This window comes from Dreissena polymorpha, chromosome 1 (assembly GCF_020536995.1).
Source record: "Dreissena polymorpha isolate Duluth1 chromosome 1, UMN_Dpol_1.0, whole genome shotgun sequence".
Taxonomy (NCBI): Eukaryota; Metazoa; Mollusca; class Bivalvia; order Myida; family Dreissenidae; genus Dreissena; species Dreissena polymorpha.
Window position 1 is genome coordinate 26,023,818 of NC_068355.1, and position 19,701 is coordinate 26,043,518.

At 34.0% G+C, this 19,701-nt stretch overlaps 1 long non-coding RNA gene across 2 annotated transcripts in view; it reads right to left on the reverse strand.

The window, feature by feature from the left end:
* Positions 1 to 1,839: 1,839 nt before the first annotated feature.
* LOC127864973 (uncharacterized) overlaps positions 1,840 to 19,701 on the reverse strand; it is a 32,748-nt gene continuing 14,886 nt past the window's right edge. For both annotated transcript variants that reach the window (XR_008042407.1, XR_008042406.1), the window contains exons 4-6: positions 7,690 to 7,881; positions 5,124 to 5,269; positions 1,840 to 4,687 (exon numbers count right to left, since the gene is read on the reverse strand). This is a non-coding gene — a long non-coding RNA (uncharacterized LOC127864973). The remainder of the gene's footprint in view (positions 4,688 to 5,123; positions 5,270 to 7,689; positions 7,882 to 19,701) is intronic.

The window sequence follows — 19,701 nt, forward strand, 5'->3', positions numbered from 1 at the left end:
TGGATTTTAATTTTAAAGAAAAATATAAAGATTAACATTGAGAGAATTTTTGTAGGAGCGGAGCAGTTATGAACCTCGTTCTGGGAAAACGGGGTTTAATGCATTTGTGTAAATTAAGTGTCGTCACAGGTTAGCCTGAACAGGCTTATATGGGACGACGCTTTAGGCACAAGCATTTATGCTTACAGAAAATCGCAGTTTTAGAATAGTAAGTATTCGCTACTTAGTGAAATATTTTTTCGCTTGCTAATTTGCATTCGGTCTAAAAAAAAGATCGAAATCCACGGGGTTATATATCGTCATGAAAACTGAGGTAAAGAACTAAAACAACTTTTGTCGACTTGTGAATATTCATAAGACACAAGTGCATATAACAGTAAAAAGTAGTTTGTACCTAGAGATTAGTTAAGTGCCTCCTCGTTTAGAAAGCAGAAAAGTAGCGAAAAAATAAGACCCTACAATATAACAAAGCCGCTTTTAGTTATCTGGGGGGGGGGTCGGGTGGACTGAATAGATCCTGGAGGTGGTAAGAAAATAATGTTCTAAGGGTATCAATACGATAGACCAGCATATTTATCAAAATCCTCTCAAGGGTGACATATCATGTCTACCAAATGCCCCCTAAAAGGGGCGGGGCGTATATAGACGTCATAATGCTTGGTAACAAGCTATTTGTTGATTGATAATGCATATCTTCCGTTGTTCATATGCAATAAAGAGTTGCAAGCGTTTTTTTATTCGATAAATCAATCCCTGACACATATATTGATATGGCAAAGCCGTCACTATTGACCTACTAATCACAAATCAACACATAAATACCGACCACCATATGTAATATGAAAGCTCTGTAATAAATGATTCTCATGATTTTAAATGGAATAAAAGTGTGACCGCGGACTGATATACTAACAGAATTCGTTTGTATCCCAGTTGAGTGTGCATTTTTAGGCGTTTAAGATATAAAATAACATGACTTCTATGGAAAGAAATAATTGACAACCTATCGTTAAATTGCACTGTGAGAACAAATATACCGAAATAGAATAGTATCATGATATAAGGAAAATTGTGTAATTATCTAACCACATGTGTGAGCTGTTCAAATCTGATTAAACGAGTGCTTGATAAATATTTCATTTATTCAGTAAATAGACACAGTGACACTATTCTTAAATTATATAATCCAATATATACGTGAACACATCGCGATATATACCATAATAATCGTATAAACTTTATAAACAGTGTATGCAATAATAAAAATACAGTTACTAAATAATAGATTTACGACGGATACAAGATAAACATGTGGTGCACGTTGACTCAACATGCACCACATGTTTATCTTGTATCCGTATCAACGTGTATCAACGTCGTTGAGCAATATTTAGTTTTTAATTTAACTACGTCTAATTATATAAAATTGTCTATTTTGAAATCGTATGTTTGCAATTAACGTCTTTTTATAGATATTCCTTGTACTTTATATCTGGAGCGCTCATGTCGTGTGGTTGACCAGGCGATTTATAAGTAGAGTGACACACCACATCTTCATCTCCAAGCTTGTTTTCACAAATTCTAGCCTTCGTTGGACATTTTACAGTATCGGAGTAGGGTCTCTGATATTATTATATGTATGTTCGTCCTCATTTAAACTTATATGCATATCATCCGACTGAGAATTGTTCAGAAAAAAACATCCCCGACATGAGTCATAACTTGATCTTATTTTCATGACGATCCTTTAAAACCAACAAAAACAATTAACATCAACGCCGTATATCTTTGAAAAAGATATTTCTTGTTTAAAATAATGAAGTTATATTGAAGTCGGAAAACGAATTTGATTTTTTTACAATTGTGATAGCAACACAGAGTCAAGGTACAATAATATGACAACTTCAGGGATAGATATATACCTTAGCAACATTGGAACAACAAACTTGGTTTATCAAGTACACAAATATACAAACACATGATTATATCCCTCTACAAATAAACCACTGATTATAGTAGTGGTTGACCCTACACCATGATTCATATAATGTGATTTGGCTCAACAAAACACTGGTAATTGAATGAACTACTATAGAAAATATTCAATATAATTACAAAGACAGTTAAACATGTTTAAATAATTTTATCAAATATTCGGTTACACTTAACAGAAATACTTCAACATGTACTAGTAAAATACTCTTAACAATAAGGTCACAATTAAGAAAATATCAACGAAGGTCAAACTGGTGTGTAAAAAATCATGCAGTCAATTAAGAAATCCCTGATAATTATGTGGTACACAAGCAATCAAAAAATGCCTTGGGGCTTTTTTGATTAAGTTCATTTTATGCAACAGAGCCTTTCCACTGAAAAAGGTCACTTTTGAGTAAGACGAACAAATGAAGACATGATTTTAAAATGGCATCCCACTTTTGTAAAATTCTAATAATAAGTATACATGTACTGGTATGGTTACCATTTAATTTTACTTAACACGCACACAAATTAATCAAAAAAGGTTTATTTTGTTTTCTATGTTACAATCAATATGATATGATTGAAATATGACATGTTGTTTAAATATTAAAACCTATTCTAATTGTTTAACAACAGAACAAAAACAGCCATTCAAACAACTTGAATAAAAAAGCAAATTTTTTGGAAATTCTGACATTTTTTGCAGTTTTAAATTGGGAGATTTATTGAAACTTGCTCCTGTGAATGCACTCCTGGTTGATGTGGAGAGGTCAACGTGAAAAATACTGTAACACAACTGGTAAACTATCAAAATTAAATATCAGCCATATTTCAAGCATAGAATAATTAGCAAGTATTATATCATAATTATAGTATAAAATACATGTATATCTTTAAGTGACATTTTTTCAGAACATGTGATAATAAAATTAAGAATTACAAAAATATCAACACTGTATTGTCATTGAAATTTAATATCTTTTAGAAATAAATTTGATTACATATAAATTCTGTTACAACACATAAACAAGTGTTTGTGGTGCAATGAGAATTCAATTGTATCTAAAGTTATAATAGAACATTTATTAACAATTGCAGTTATTGAAAATTCAAACCACATCACATTGCTCTCCCTTGTATGTAATTGATATCAAATTTTCCAGATATTAATATTTTTAATTAAATATTTTTTCAAGCATTTGCTTAAATTATTATTGGACAGATAAAAAGTATGGTATTCAAGTGTTTTTATTTGCCATTTAGGTTCTTTCTATTGCCTTGCATCTAAAAGATGTACATAAAAAATTATAACATAAAACAGTTAATTGATCGAAATGATTGTTTTTACAATTGACACCAGCAAATGATTTGTTTTGCTTAATATCCACAATGGCACAATGTAAATATATATTGACTTGGTAAAATTATTCACTCATTTACTCACTTACAAATTTGTTTTTTTATATGAGTATGCACAGTTTATACAAAGCATCATGAAGTATTGTGTCCCAATACAAAGATCAAAACTAACGATAAACATTAAAGTAATAATTCAAATTGTGTCATTTACAATTAGCTAAACAAAATCATACCATGAGCAATTACTAACAAGTTATGTCATCTTGATGCATGCTTACTAAAAGAAAAATTAAAATCTTAAGTTAAAAAAATATAAAAGCATTCCACTTAATAATAGATATTTTCTAATCATTTAACAATCCATCACAATTCAAATTAAGATAATCTTCCAAATTTCATTTAAATAAAATAATCTTCCATCAAATGATGATAATTTAGGTTTTGTGTCTATTATCAGCTTACGGAAGATAAAATAATTTTGTCCTTAATTGATTAATATTTTTCTTTTATAACTTTCTGACACTACTCAAGATTCTTGTTTAAAAAGTCACTATAATGTGCAAACTGATGAGTATTGTATACAGACACAAAGACAGGCAAATCAAAATAGAAGCGTCCATGAATCTTTCTTAACAATTTCTTTTAACTAGCACGTCTTACTATATTACTGGCAAAAACAATACTGTAGTTTGTCTTATTTCATGAAAAAAGCCGATAAATGTTTGAAAATTTATTCAAGTTAACAATACTATTTAAACAACTTTGCTTAAGTTTGAAATCAATGTAATAAAAAATAAGTTTATGTTCTATGTTTTATCAACATCTGGATCAAACTTTCGGAATACAGACAAAGTAGCAACACAGGCTTGCACTCTTTTGAACTTAAAAGAATACTTTACATAATTACTTTAAACAAGTAATCTTCACTTGATTATAATTAACTATATATATCACAAAAACATATAACAGCAAATCACTGAAAGCGTCATAAATCCCACAAGACACGAACTATAGTTTTCTCTTTACGCACAGCTTGGCTGGTCACATGACACAACATAGCTTGCCACATTAGTTGATTGCTGGTCACAGGGCTTGTACTTCTTTGTCATTCTGCAATGTTAGTCTGCACAATGCCACTGAGTTTCAACCTATCCCAAAATTCTAAGATGAGGGCTTCCATTGTAAGTGTACAGAACGGACAGCAAGACTTTAACACAGCCAATGCAGGCAATTAGAGACTAGCAAGTGTTAATTTATGTTTATCACTGAGCATCCTAGATTGGACTAACCGCTGCAACAGACTGTCTTTCTGTTTCTGATTGGACGGTTTGGATTTGTCAATTGGCGTCTGAAAGAAAGGAAGACACGTTATTGCAAATTTCAGTTTATCTTTTTGTCTTGTACCAATAAAAGCAGGAGATTATGAACAGTTCTGCCATAGCGTGGTATCCCTTGTTATAAGGCTATAATAAATAACAAGAGCACCGCATAACGGGTGCCACGCTCGGCTGCGGGTGCAGTTTTAAATAAATGAAAGCTTGCCAGATTTTTTTTTGTCTTGAAACTCCTTCAACCTCAAAAGAAACAAAACACAAAGATCAAAGAATGCAAGTTCAAATGCTGGTTTATAAACTGCAGAATTAGTATTCTTTTCTAAGTTAAGCTCGAGACAAATTTAAGACGAAAAGAATGACATATGGAGGAACAAAGGGAAATCTATATGATTCCACCCTCCTCTGTATGTGGGGCCATAACAATAGCCTGCACTTGTCTTGCAAACTCACCCAAGGTTCAAGCTCCACAATATTCATAGACTGTGGGTCCTGCACCATTGAGATACTGGATTCCTGTGAGGATGACCTTTGCTGGCTCGAGTTCTGCGATAGTAACTGCTTCCAAACCAAACTCAATGCCATGCAATCCATATTTACTGGAAAAAAGTCGGTTGAGAAAAGGAACAAATAGATTAAGAGAAAATGCAATCATATTTTGGACAAATGTACAGGACAGATGTTATGGTTCCACCCAGTAAACAGACTTGAGTGTCTCAGAGATTCATAGGCTTTCACATACATGTAAGCAAGCTTAAATAAACAGATATCATCAAAACCAATCTTCTTGCATTTAAATTTGTTGGAAAACTACTAGAAATTGTGTAGTCATTCCTTGAATCAAACTAAAATAAACGATATTTGATGATTTTGGCGATAGAAAACAACAAGTTCACGAGTTTCTAAAACTATGATTGACAACAAGTATTTAATTAATCACCAAAAGCAACAAACTTTCTTTGTATTTGATTCCTATGTACAATAAAAAAAATACGACAGCAAAGATAAAACTTTTTATATATGTGTATTGTGACATCATTGACGTGTGTGTTCAAATGTCAAACATTGTTGTTTTTCATAATTATGATGGGAATGAAGCGTCAACCAGCATCATAATTTGTGAATCTTCATCGCTAATAGATAGGTTTGTTGATATTTTATGATGGCGCATGTTTGTAGATATTCTACACACATTTTCATTTGTCAGGGAAAGTAACTGACAATGTTTGGCTGACGATGTTGAACAAAAAACAGTGCTTTTATTAATATATTTTTACTGCATTAAACAATACAATGTCTTATATCTATCACTGATATTGAGGTTTCTTTCACCAAAAACATTCTTCATTCAACTGCAAATTTTGTTAATAAGGTTTGAACTAAAAAAAAAACCATATATGCCAATTTTAAGTAAAGCTGTTAAAAATTCTCGTAGTATTTCTTTGTCGCCTCCCTTTTCTTGGGGTGTATCACCTCCTCATTGTAGTCATAGATGCAATGTTCAGATGTTACTTCTTTAACTATTAATGACAGAATAATATTTAAAGGTAGATGTTCATTAATATATTCGTGTTCCATAGGTAATTCATTTACTGTAAACAAATGAACAATTTTTAAAAGGACATGTCCATTTTTGTCCTCATGTGATGTTGTGCAGTCATTTTGTTATCTTGAAAAGATGAAACTGTAATTGAAAAGGAACTTGTTCATAATTGTTTAAATCAATTCTTTGGATATGTTATTGAAACGCAAAACATACAGTGTAAGGAATAATAAAAAAACAGAGATGTGTTTGTCAGAAACACAATGCCCCCCTAATGCGCCGCTTTGATTTATTAATTGTTTTTTTATTATTTGGCAGGTACAGATAATTGTCTCCCTGTGAAGCTTATTACTTCCCTTGGATTTGTTTTTTTGACCTTTGACCTTGAAGGAAGAGCTTGACCTTTTACCACTCAAAATGAGCAGCTTCATTTAATACACATGCATGCCAAATATCAAGTTGCTTTCTGAAGAGACATAGAAGTTATGAGCATTTTTTGAAACCTAAACGCAGAAACGTAAACGCAAAGTGTGACGGAAAGACGGACGGTCCGATCACTATATGCCCTCCTTTGGGGGCATAAAATGTATTAAACAAGAGCACCACATAACAAGTGCCAACGTTAGGATGCGGGTGCAGTTTTGAATAAATGAGAGCTTGTCAGATTATTGTTTTCACAGTGACCCTGACCTAATGACCCAAAAACAGGTGTGGCGTGTAGAACTCATCAAGGTGCATCTACATTATAAAGTTTCAAAGTTGTAGGTGGAAGCACTTTGATTTTGGAGCAAAATGTCAAGGTTTTATCATGACTCCGTCGCTGGCTATGACAGTACCTCAGGAAATACCTCTCTGAAAACAGCCGAGCTAAAAAAGAACAAAAAATAAACTCACAAAACTTGCCTTCAAAGCTATTCAAAACTGGAATCTTTAAAAATAAACAACCCCATGCATAAACCTATCAGTTATTCAAACTTGTACAGTAATTAACACAATGTTAACGTTAAACGTTAATTTAACAATAATTGTTAAAGTTTGGCTTTTTCTTTATTGTCATAACATTTCTTTCTCCTATGAAGGCTAGCATATAGCTGCAAATGCCAGTAAGATAATGTAAAATAAACATGGGTTTTGTCGTAAAGGTAGAATGGACATGGGGCCTGCCTTGCAAACAAGATGTCCCTAGTATGATCCCAAGCTTTCAACAGTTTATTTATAAACTTACATTCAATCATTGGGCAACCTAAGCTAGGTTTGCATACAAGCTACCAACACAAAATGTCAGTGTAACATCTCCTTCCAAACTAAAAATTTTAGCGAAAAAACATTTTTTTAGTTTCACTTGGTCTCCATGCACGACTTCTAAATCCTGCCTGTAATATCCAAATCTAGTAACCAGGATTTTTAAACTTCGTTGTAAACATGCTTAATAAATAGGGTTAAACTACACTAAATATTGACTTTACAACAACTTACTTCTTTCATGAAGATCTTCTGAATTTCTAAAGTGACGTCTAAATGGCCCATTGATTAAAGATCTTGTTGCTCCTGCTGCTGCTGTTGCTGATGAAGCTAAGCCATCATCTGTTACTGCTATTGTTGGTGTTGTGGCCATGGCTGCTGTGTCTGTCTATTATGCTGTTGCTCTATTCTTAACTGTTGTTGTTGCTGCAATGCGCAATCTTGCAAAACCAGCATTTTTTAAAAAATAAACAACTTTATCTCTATATCTCACAACAACAAAATTAAGTGGTTAAACAAATGCATAACATAATGCGCCTTCCATTTTATATCCAGGTGTACATGATATTATACACATTGTTCCCATACGTTTTCACAGAGCTTTTATGAATGAATTTTTTCACCATTAACATACAAACAACTAGGATTTGTTTGTTGAATTATGGGAACACAAAATACAATGGAATAACTTATTTTGTTTTTCATTACATTATATGCATATTGCAATACCATACCATATATATGTACTACAATATATTGGTATAATATTGAGTTATATAATTCTTTATTTGCATTTGCAGCTGTTTTAAACAGTATTTCATTCGTATAAAACGGCCACCGGAAAAACTTTGCGAAACCGAAATTTCGCAAACTTAAGTACCCTTTTTCTTAAAGATTTGCTACTTTGAGACATAGTATGCGATAAAAGTCTTATCGTTGATTAATAATTGGTTATTTTCACTCAAAAAACGCGTTTTCTTCACTATGAAATTTATAAGCAAAGTTGGGGTTCCCATGGGATTTTTGCATTTTCCCATGGGATTTTCGATTTTCCCATGGGATTTTTTCTCCCATGGGATTTTTTTTCTCCCATAATTTGCAAATGGGAGAAAAATCCCATGGGATTTTGAACATTTTAAAAAACGTGTTTTATTTGCGTTTGCAAGTATTTTAACGTTATTTAAGGACTGTATATTGGTTTTATGCCAATTATATATAATAATATTTAGTAATAAAAAAATCCCATTTTAAAATGGGAGAAAAAAATCCCATGGGATTTTTTTCTTATTTTGAGAGATTTATTCATGAAACTTTCAGAAACATCATATTTTATGAAATGATGAACAACTACGATATTTTAATGCGTTTAGTCGTGTTTAAAAAAAAACAAAAAATCCCATGGGATTTTTAAATCCCATGGGATTTTTAAAACCCATGGGATTTTTTCTCCCATGGGATTTTTTTTTCCCATGGGATTTTTTTCCAATGGGATTTTTCAGTTTCGTAAGCCGAATAAGTTTCTTAATGCGAAAAACAACAATAAAGGTAATAATAATTATAATTTTGAATAATAAATTGAATAATATAAATAACATGAATATTTTTAAAATGAGTTACAATTAAAGGTTTATGCTAGTAGAACTTATCATTTCTTGTTCGAGCAGATGGTTGAGTCCAATTGGTGAGTATGCCAGCTTAGAACCAGTATGAATGCATCGCAGACAGACAACGCTGTCATACTGTACACACCGCGGAGTAACAATCTTTATTGCATTTCATTTTGCAACAGAAAATGAACTCCGTAGTATAATTGATCTTATATATGCCCTCTGCTTTTGAAAGCGTGCAACACATTAACATAACAATAAGTCCATGCCAAAAACTATGTGCAAATTCCATTCAAAGCTATATACACATTATAAAGGTCAGATGACCCGCGTCATGCGAAAATGGGTCTTATGTCATATGCGGCCGAAGTTGGTCCATCCTAGCTTGTCCAACCGCGCAGTCTGGTCAGGTACTACGCTGACTGATATATAAAGTCAAGCCATGATTCGTGGTCTCATATCCAAACTCGGTAGCTCCTGTGCGAAACTTTCACCGGAAACGACGGCACCGAGACGGGCGCTCGAACTTTGCGGATGCGCGTTATATGTTATATATAATAGCGCGATGTGTTTTTTCTTGCCTCAAATTAGTAAGCCCAATCAGCGTTTTATTGTGTTCTTTGCTTCTACTATTAACAACTACTTCAACTGATACGAACATGAATTTTATTTTAATATGTTTATTTAATGCTCGGAAAACTCATTGTATATTTAGACTACTACTTATAAAACAAAGTCGGGTTTTCAAAATCTGTTTTCGGCATAAAAATTGTTATTCCAAACAAGATTGTACGCACTTTACTGTACAAAATACCGTTAGGGCCACCGTGGTTACTCATTAAAATCCAGAGGGCGAGAATGCGAGAACGCGAAAGTACGATGACGACAGTGCGACAATACGATGGCGACAATGCGTTCGTACGATTGCGAAAACGCGCTAGTACGATGACGACAATGCGACAGTGCGACAATACAATGGCGGCAGTGCGATAGTACGGGGGCGACAATGCGATAGTCATATCGTACTGTCGCCGTGGTATCATCGCAATGTCGCCATCGTTCTATCGCATTGTCGCCATCGTATTGTCGCACTGTCGCCATCGCATTTTCGAATTGCCGCCATCATACTATCGCGTTATCGCATTGGCACCATCGTACTATCGCACTGTCGGCTATCGCCATCGTATTGTCGCACTGTCGTCATCGTATTTTCGCACTGTCGTCATCGTATTATCGCACTATCGAACTGTAGTATTGTCGCCATCGTACTATCTCACTGTCGCCATCGTATTGTCGCACTGTCGTCATCGCACTGTCTGATTGTCGTCATCGTATTATCGCGTTCTCGCATTGTCGCCATCGTACTATCGCATTGTCGCCATCGTATTGTCACCCTGTCATCATCGTATTGTCACATTGTCGCCATCGTACTATCGCGTTCTCGCGTTCTCGCCCTCTGGATTTTAATGTGTAACCACGATGGCACTAACGGTATTCCGTAATACTGCTAAAGCACAGTATGATTAGGTCACTCCCAATGCTCAAATCTCTATGTCTATTTTAGTAACAACACATGTCTATGGAAGGATATATAGGTAAAAGTTACATCATTCGTGGTGAATATTTACATTATGACTGATGCTTATTCTAATTTGCTTGATGACAATTCCAACATGCTTGTTGTCTATTCGTTTATACTTGATGATTGCTGCAACATTACATCATTCATGAATAATATTTACATTATGCGTGATGTTTATTCTAACATGCTTCATGACAGTTCCAACATGCTTGTTCTCTATCGGTTATACTTGATGATTGTTTCAACATGCTTGGTGACTATCCAATGTTTGTGTGTTCATTATTCCTGAAACCAGTCATAATCGGTTTTGCCACTAAGCGTCATTAACAACGGCAGTTAGCAACAGGCAGTAAGCAGAATGCAAGTTACTAAATTATGACATCAGGTGGCGCGCGTTTATTTTCCGTATGTTGAATAAATTACTTTTCGGAAAAAAAAGCGAAAACATCCGAATCATTTTGACTAGTAAACTGAATAAGCTGAATTAGTTCCCTTCGTTATATAATCTCCATTAAACTAAATACGTTCATTATTGTCATGAAGACCAGTAAGTTTACACAATGAATTGACTGCCGTGAATGTTTTTGATATTTGTAAGATGCAATTGGCACTCAAGAAATTATACATGTATTTTATTCAGAACATAACGGGGCTGATGTGTTGGAATTGTGGCCCTTCCCTAGTCCAAATAATTACAGTAGACGTAATCTACCGATGTGCATTGCATATCGACCTCATATTTATAAAGTAGCCCAAACCCCCATTGCCACAGACCTGTGCGTGAAACTTTCAGATTTCTCTAGTCTGTTAACCATGCTATAATTACAATTTCTATAAACACATATTTATCATTTTATGACTATATAATGTCTGTGGTATACAGAGAAACCTGAAAGTTACAAGTACTCGTGTCTAGTACTGTACAACTATTGTACTCCTCGTTGAGAAAACAACTACTTCATCTACATGTATTAAAATATCATAAAACGTAATTTTCAATCAAGTTGGAAAAAATCAATAAATAAATGTCATATAAACAGGTTTGTCATGAACGTTGACGTCGCTCTTGGTTACCAGAAAAATTCCCACGCACGGATTTCAACCGTCATTGTTTACAATCAATTAAGTGCATAAGTACTTGAATTTGTATAGTGTTTTTTAAAAGTGTCCAGCTACAGGTGGTTAGCGTGTGGCTATAATACTAGTTAGTGAAAACATATTTTGGAATGATAAGTAATCATATTATAACGAAAAATCAACTTTTCTTAAAAAAAATAAGTTAAATATATATTCAACAAGGTATCCAACTCGAAATCATCCGAAAACGGGATGCATCGTTTTAAACAGCCATTACTTCATCAATTTTGCAGCGATTTTCACGATCTTGGTCTTATTCAACGCAGAAATAAATTTCCTTTCTGGAAATGTATATGTCTTGCAATATTTTTACAAATACTGGGTCAACTTTTAAAAAATAACACGATACACAACTCGCGTGACCCAGCTGTGATCGATCAGACAGTATTCATGACGGAAATCTTCACGGGGAAATGGGCATTTTCCCTGCAAAGTTCACGAACCTCGATACCATAATTCAATAAAACGTATGAAAAAAAACATTCTTACCGTGCTTGCCGTAGAATTATGCATCAAAACTAACTGTCCAGCGCATTTTCAAACCTTTGTTTACATACATTTCAACCAACTGACATTTTAAACACAAGAGTGATTTCATTGCTCCAATGCGGAGTTGTGTCTTTACAACTGGAGATTTCATTCATAAATACGGTCTGATCGATAACAACTGGGTCAAGCGAATTATGTATAGCTTTATTTCTTAAAATTTGACCCAGCATGTGTAGAAATATAACAATATATATACATTTCCTAAAAGGAAATTCATTTCTGCGTTGAATAAGACCGGGTCATGAAAATCGCTGCAAAATTAATTTAGTAATGGCTGCTCAAAACGATGCACCCCGTTTTCGGATGATTTCGAGTTGGATACCTTGTTATATATAAAACGGTAGTGATTTTTTATATATAGAAAATTTGATTTTTCGTTTTAATATGATTATTTATCATTCAAAAAGATGTTTTCACTAATTATTATCATAGCCACACGCTAACCACCTGTGTGTCCAGCACGTGTGCCGGGAGAACAGGGCTTAATGTATTTTTTGTTAAGCTCTATAATATTTATATCCAATCTGTATGAAAAAATGTCGGTGAACATTATTCCGGTGTTAATTTTTGAAAATATTGAGGCATTCGTTAATTATGGATCTAAAACGGAACATTAATCCGCAAAAAAAAACACCGGGCATATTGCATATTAGATCGGACACATGAAATTATTTCGAAAGAAAGCAATAAGAGTTTCAATTCTACATGAGTAAGTCTCGCTGTGCACGATTACGCTCTTACTGCTCGTATATATTTGACTCTTGGCAAATACCTAGTGTTTTATTTTGCTTAATCTAAATTGTGTCATGCATCTATATGTACTTAAAGCAGCATGACCAACAGCTCTTTCATATGTGAAAGAGATTGACACGAAATACCTACCCATCTATAATAAAGTTTATATGTGCACTTCAATATTATAGTTTTAAAGCATTTTATGTGGTGCAATATAAAAGTACTCTAGTAAATTTGAAATTATGTAATCGATTTCCTCTCAACATACATGCAAAGTTCCAGATAACTTTTTCAGCAAAATCTTGGTTTACACTCTATAATAATCCAGCCTTAAAGTCTATTATTAATTCTTTTTTTTTCAGGTAAATATAATTTTTGGCACATCCGCATTTAGGTTTATAGTCTAAGAAGAGCTCCAGATAAGACGCTTAAAGTCGTAAAAAATTGAATTAAATTTAGTAAAAAAGTAGACTTAAATTCTGTGCGTACGGTTACACATTGGAAAAATAAAATAAGAATTCAAAATGTGTGATCATGCGTAAGACTCAATATCAATGCATATAATGTAAACATTTTACGACTTTAAGCGTCTTATCTGGAGCCCTGCATACATGCATTAGTAGCATATATTGAAATATATCCATAGACTTTCTTTGGTTATTGAAGGTAAATTACTGTACAAAAATTATGGTTAGTCATTAACCAAAAAAAAGTTAAGTCTACAAACACGCGGTTAATTTCGGTTCAGTAGCAAATATCTTACAAAGGTGCGCAACTTCTCCTATAACATAAAATTTCCGTTATACGCCGTAAATTTCCGTAGTCCTCCGTAGCATTTCGGAATGACTGTCAATTGACATCATTGTATCATGCGTGATAGTATGTTGCTTTGTGCTTGGGTGAAACTCACATCTTACCATCGCGTTAATTTATTAAACGCATTAATATTTGATTTCATTATGCACTGCGCCTATTGCACAAGTCTCTCTGCACAAACCAACATACACATATGCAGCATGCAATTAACGAACAAGAATGTTGCATCTGTACACATGCATGATACCATTAAGCAGAATGTAAATAGACATTGGACATCAGGCAAGATGTAAGTGTCATCAAGCATGAAAAGGTGTCTACATACTAATTGAAAGTACCATCAAGAATCATGACACAGTCACAAAGAAGGATGTAATTTTTACCTAAATACCCTTCCATATTTGTCGGCACTGTGTGTTTGCTTAATTTCACTGAAGAACGTCTACTGGTAAATCTTACAAAAAAAGTGATAAATAAGACTGAGTAGCAATTTTTTCGGCGTTGCTGTTTAACGTCAAATTTGGCCTTTCAACGAACTTCTTAAAAGCCCATTGAATTTTAATGAAGAAGTTTCCCGCTTGTAGGTCCGAATGAATTAAATCAAATTTTGCAATTGGCAATTTGATAGAAATCCCCATAAAACATTGCACATAGCTTTCTGAAATAAACAGGCCACATTGAACGCATTCACGATATCCAACAGCTCTCTTTGCAAAGACCTATCTAGTGTTTCTTGGCCGTGTAAGATCTATAATTAGAACATCGTCACCTAAACATCTACTAATAGAAGAGCATATTTTGGGGAAACAAATTCAATAAGAGTATAAAACGTCCACGATCAATAATGTGTAGTTTGTTAAAGATATCACGGCAGTAAAAACATAGCACTTTAAAGAGACCACAATCTGGTACATTTGGTCAATTGTTGCGTCCGTGGCGGACAATACATTTTTAAAAAGAAAGCGTACAAAAAAGCAAACACAAAGTTCTTCGTAAGCTTGTTTTAATCTTAAAAACACATAATCGACAGTCATTCCAGTCAAATACAATACTATCAGTCAGCACTCTAGAGATCAAAATTGCGGATATAAATATTTAATTCAGGGATATCAAGTGTATCAAGTTCGAATTCCGGAAAAAATAGCCGGTAGTCTGGGGCATTAGGTCCCTTACAGGGATAATAGGTAAATCCCCGCCCGAGCCGTAGCTAACTGATTTATTGTAGTCTTTCTAGTTGCAATTTCTGGTGAGTACAATGCGGAATATTACGGATATTTGCAACATGTCGAAGATTTTCGGAAAGTAGCGAAGAGGTTTTCGTCAGTTAATATTCATGTCCGTGCCGGCCGCTAACTTATCAGAATCAATAAAAAAGAACCAGGAAAAATCGGTACCGATCGCAAATTTCCGGAATTCCGATAAAGCTTCAACATAATTTGTTCTCAAATGATCGCGTACTCGAACGAATCTGTCCCTACGCCTCCAACTCCCTTTAAATCTCATCGGACGTACATTGATCTCAAAATCTATCCTTGACGACTCAAATCATATTTCCTGAATAGTTTGGCCTATTGACGTCCCTGTAATTATAACAATGGTCTTTTGGATAAACACCGCTAAGTTGTTGCAATATAATAACCGTTTAAAATAGTTACCGGTTTTCATTTAATAAAATGATTAAGTCATATTCGAGATTTCAGCGATTGCCAATATTTTGCTTTTGTTTCTCATAAGCATATGGTGCTTGGTATCTGCTATTGACTCCTATGTAGATTGCAAATATTACATAACCCTTACAGCGGCCGAGCGCAGATATCTGCATTTGGCCGCTAAAAAGAAAAATCTTTGCGCATTAATTTAATTCAAATCTCATTATCATAATCAAAATCATCATCATCGTCGTCGTCGTCATTACTACCACCACCACCATCATCATCATCATCATCATCATCATCTTCTTCTTCTTCTTCTTCTTCTTCCTCCTCCTCCTCCTCATCATCATCATTAACAACAACAGCAACACCAACTTAACATCATCATCAAACAACAATAAACATCGGTAGCATACAATGTGCTTCATCAACCATACATAATTATATGCGTTAAAACACCATAATAGAACAGCATGAATGAAGCTGTCTATTATTTTTTTTTCGTTAATTGAAGGACTAGTTGAAATCTTCTATAAAAGCCCTCCCACCCCCCCAAAATAAAAAAAAATAAAACATAATAATAATAACCCTAGCAAACAACAATAAACATAGGTTAGTTAGTATACACTGTGCTTTAGCAACCATGCATAATGAATGTTTATGACTTCTGACCGTTGTGATCAAATTTAAAAAAAGCAAGATGGTATGTATGCGGCACACAACACATAGATAATTATAGTTTTATACCTTAAACGTAGTTCATCAAAATAAAGATAAGTTATTATCTATGTAATACTTAAATTAGGTTTATAACGTATGCATATTTGTCTAAAACTTGTGAAATGTGATTCGTAAGCCGACGACAACATTATCATTCGGACCCTTCTCCCCACCTAACAATCGAGATTAAACACCTGTGGAGATCCCGATCTTATCAATGAATAAACCGGTTCAATGATGTCAAGTCAAATAAAACATACTATTACTATCCAAATAAATATCTATCAAAAAATGTAAATTGATATACCTACTTAACTAAAACTAAACTAAAACGATTAGCAAGAAAAATATATAAAGAAGAAGCAGGCAAAGTAGACAAATTAATTGTAACATATGTTTTCTCAGTCTCCCACTGTTGAACAATATAAATAGTATTTATCGCCACCCCAAAAGGGATCTTTATCACACGTTTGGCTCAACTCATATATAATTGTGACAGGACAAACTGTCAACAAATACCTTGTTAATGTTTTATACATAACTCCAATCAAAGGTCAACGTCCAAGGAAACTGCGGCATGTTAAAACTGTTGATTATGACAAAATGTTGTTTAGTACAAATCAGTACAATAGCGTCTGTTATGTGGCCTATACTAATCCAGTTAAATAAAACTTTAATCGCAGAAAAGTTTAGATTCTTTACACCTTTAAAGGGGCCTTTTCACAGATTTTGGCATTTTTTTAACTTATTCATTAAATGCTTTATATTGATAAATGTAAACATTGGATCATAAAAGCTCCAGTAAAAAATCAAGAAAAAAAAATAAAAAAAAGGAAATGTACATTGCCCGGAGCAGGGTTCGAACCAGTGACCCCTGGAGTCCTGGCAGAGTCCTGTAGTATAAACGCTTATGCCTACTGAGCTATTCCGCCGAGTACACATTCTCGACGTATTTTATACCTTATATAAGCAATCTTCGTAGTTTCACAAAATTTAACGACAAAAACAGAACTCTCCAAATTATTCAATCGTTTCGCGTTGCAACGCTTTATAATTTTTAGGTTTTAAAATCGTCAAAAGATGCATATAATGGCTATATTAGAGCATGGTTAATGTTCAGTATTACTGTTTCCTCACAAATATCATAACTAAAACGAAAACTTACGAATCTGAAACAACTTTTTTCAATTTTGTCAATTTACCAAAGCGTGAAAAGATCCCTTTAAGAAAATATATAAAACAGTTCTTTCCTGTTTTAACAAAATGATACATTTAAAAATAAATTATGAAGCATCGCTAGCAATATTAGAAATAGAAGTAGAAGGAGAATGATTATCAATAGTAGCAGTAGCAGCAGCAGCAGCAGTAGCAGCAGCAGCAGTAGCAGTAGCAGAATCAGTAGCAGTAGCAGTAGCACTAGCAGTAGCAGTAGCAGTAGAAGTAGCAGTATCAGTAGCCGTATCAGTAGCAGTAACAGTAGCAACAGCAACAGCAGCAGAAGCAGCAGCAGCAGCAGTAGCAGTAGCACTATCAGAAGCAACAGCAGCAGCGGCAGTGGCAGTAGCAGTGGCAGTGGCAGTAGCAGTGGCAGTAGCAGTGGCAGTAGCAGTGGCAGTAGCACTATCAGTAGCAGCAGCAGCAGCACTGGCAGCGGCAGTGGCAGCGGCAGTGGCAGTGGCAGCGGCAGCGGCAGTGGCAGCGGCAGTGGCAGCGGCAGCGGCAGTGGCAGCGGCAGTGGCAGCGGCAGCGGCAGCAGTAGCAGTAGCAGTAGCAGTAAGAGTAGCCGAAGCAGTAGCAGTTGCGGCTTTTTGCTTTTTTGTTTTAGAAGTGTTTGTCGTATAAGAAGAACGCAAGGAAGACAAATTAATTGTAACATGTGTTATCTTAGTCTCCGTTGTAGTAGTATTTGTTGTATCTACACAGCCATTTTTCAGTCACCTGAGAGACATGTTTTTATAAGAGATTTAATTGTGGACCAATACATCGTGTATTAATATCAGTGTACCCACTGGGACACCACATGGGGCGAGGATTAACAGATAAACTAGGCCTTCAACTAATTATGCGCCTAGAGGCAAACAATACTATAACTTACTGATAATTTTAGGATTGGGATGTGTTTGTATCTTATTTGAAATTAGCTAGCTTAATTCAAAAACTAATTATAGCCTCAATATTATCACAAGAACATCATCACATATTCATTGTGCAATATATAATCATATCACCATCACAATATGCCAGAGCGTTAGTATTTATTGTGCATACATATCCTACAGCAACATTTACAAAACTTATTACAAACCAACCGCTCAAGCTTTAATTAAGATTGATTTCAATTTATATTATGACATACATTAAAGATCACTGTCAATTAATTAAAAAATAGCTTGATGCTTCGTACTCAGCGATTTAAATAAAAGAAACGTTGCGTACACAATAATTGGGGTTAATAAAAAAAGTCTGCAATTAAAATAATCAAATTTAAATAATACTAGATTTAGTTTCAAATTGTCGCTCAAAAAATGTATCAGTTATATCAGTTACTAGGGAATCGATTTGTTTAATCTCCGCAATCCAATAATAATTATGGTGTTTGTATGACAAATTAATAGCTATTCGTCATTGAATGTATGATACTCATAAAAATATTGAAACAATAACCACAACAACAACAACATATGTGATTATGTATATATCTTCTTCAGATACTCTGTGTCATACTTTCAAAATTATCCTCATAAGATTCATAATAATAAAATAAACACTATTGCAATCTTAGTAAAAACCAACTTAGCCGTTATGCTAATGATTTTATGTTCAGTATGCGTGTACATTTCAATATTATATAACAACAAGTGTTCACAAATACCTATGTTTAATAAATATTAAAAACATGAGAACCAATGAAGGTATTTCATTTTAATAGACTAGTTTTACCGTGTGTGTACATTCATATAAAATCTTTTGAAAATCACACTTGAGATAAGGTCTTTAGGTTTTGCTATTTCTAATCGATTTAAACACCATAAAACCACCGTATTTTCTCTTACATTCTAAATTTTCTTACATTTCCTTTTTAAGCCAAAATATTTATGTTTTCATGATTCTAAATTTTCGGACATACGGATTTTCGTACAGTCAGTTAAACAGCGCTATTTTATCAGATTTTGACCCTGTTTTTGCTTATCTGATGACCCTTCGGTCATGCATTTTTACAACCGGATTAAAGTAATAAAACAGAATCATGCCTAAGGGCAATCGACCATTACATTTGCGTACTTGGGTAAATTACCTTGTAAACCTCTAATAAGCAATGGTTCCTTCCAACAGCGTTTGAAATGATATCGTATTAAGAAAGCCAAACGTTTATTGTTTTTACTTTTTATATATTATTTCAGTTGATTGCAAAGCTGTTAAGTTGCATTTTTAAAGTAAAGAACGAAGG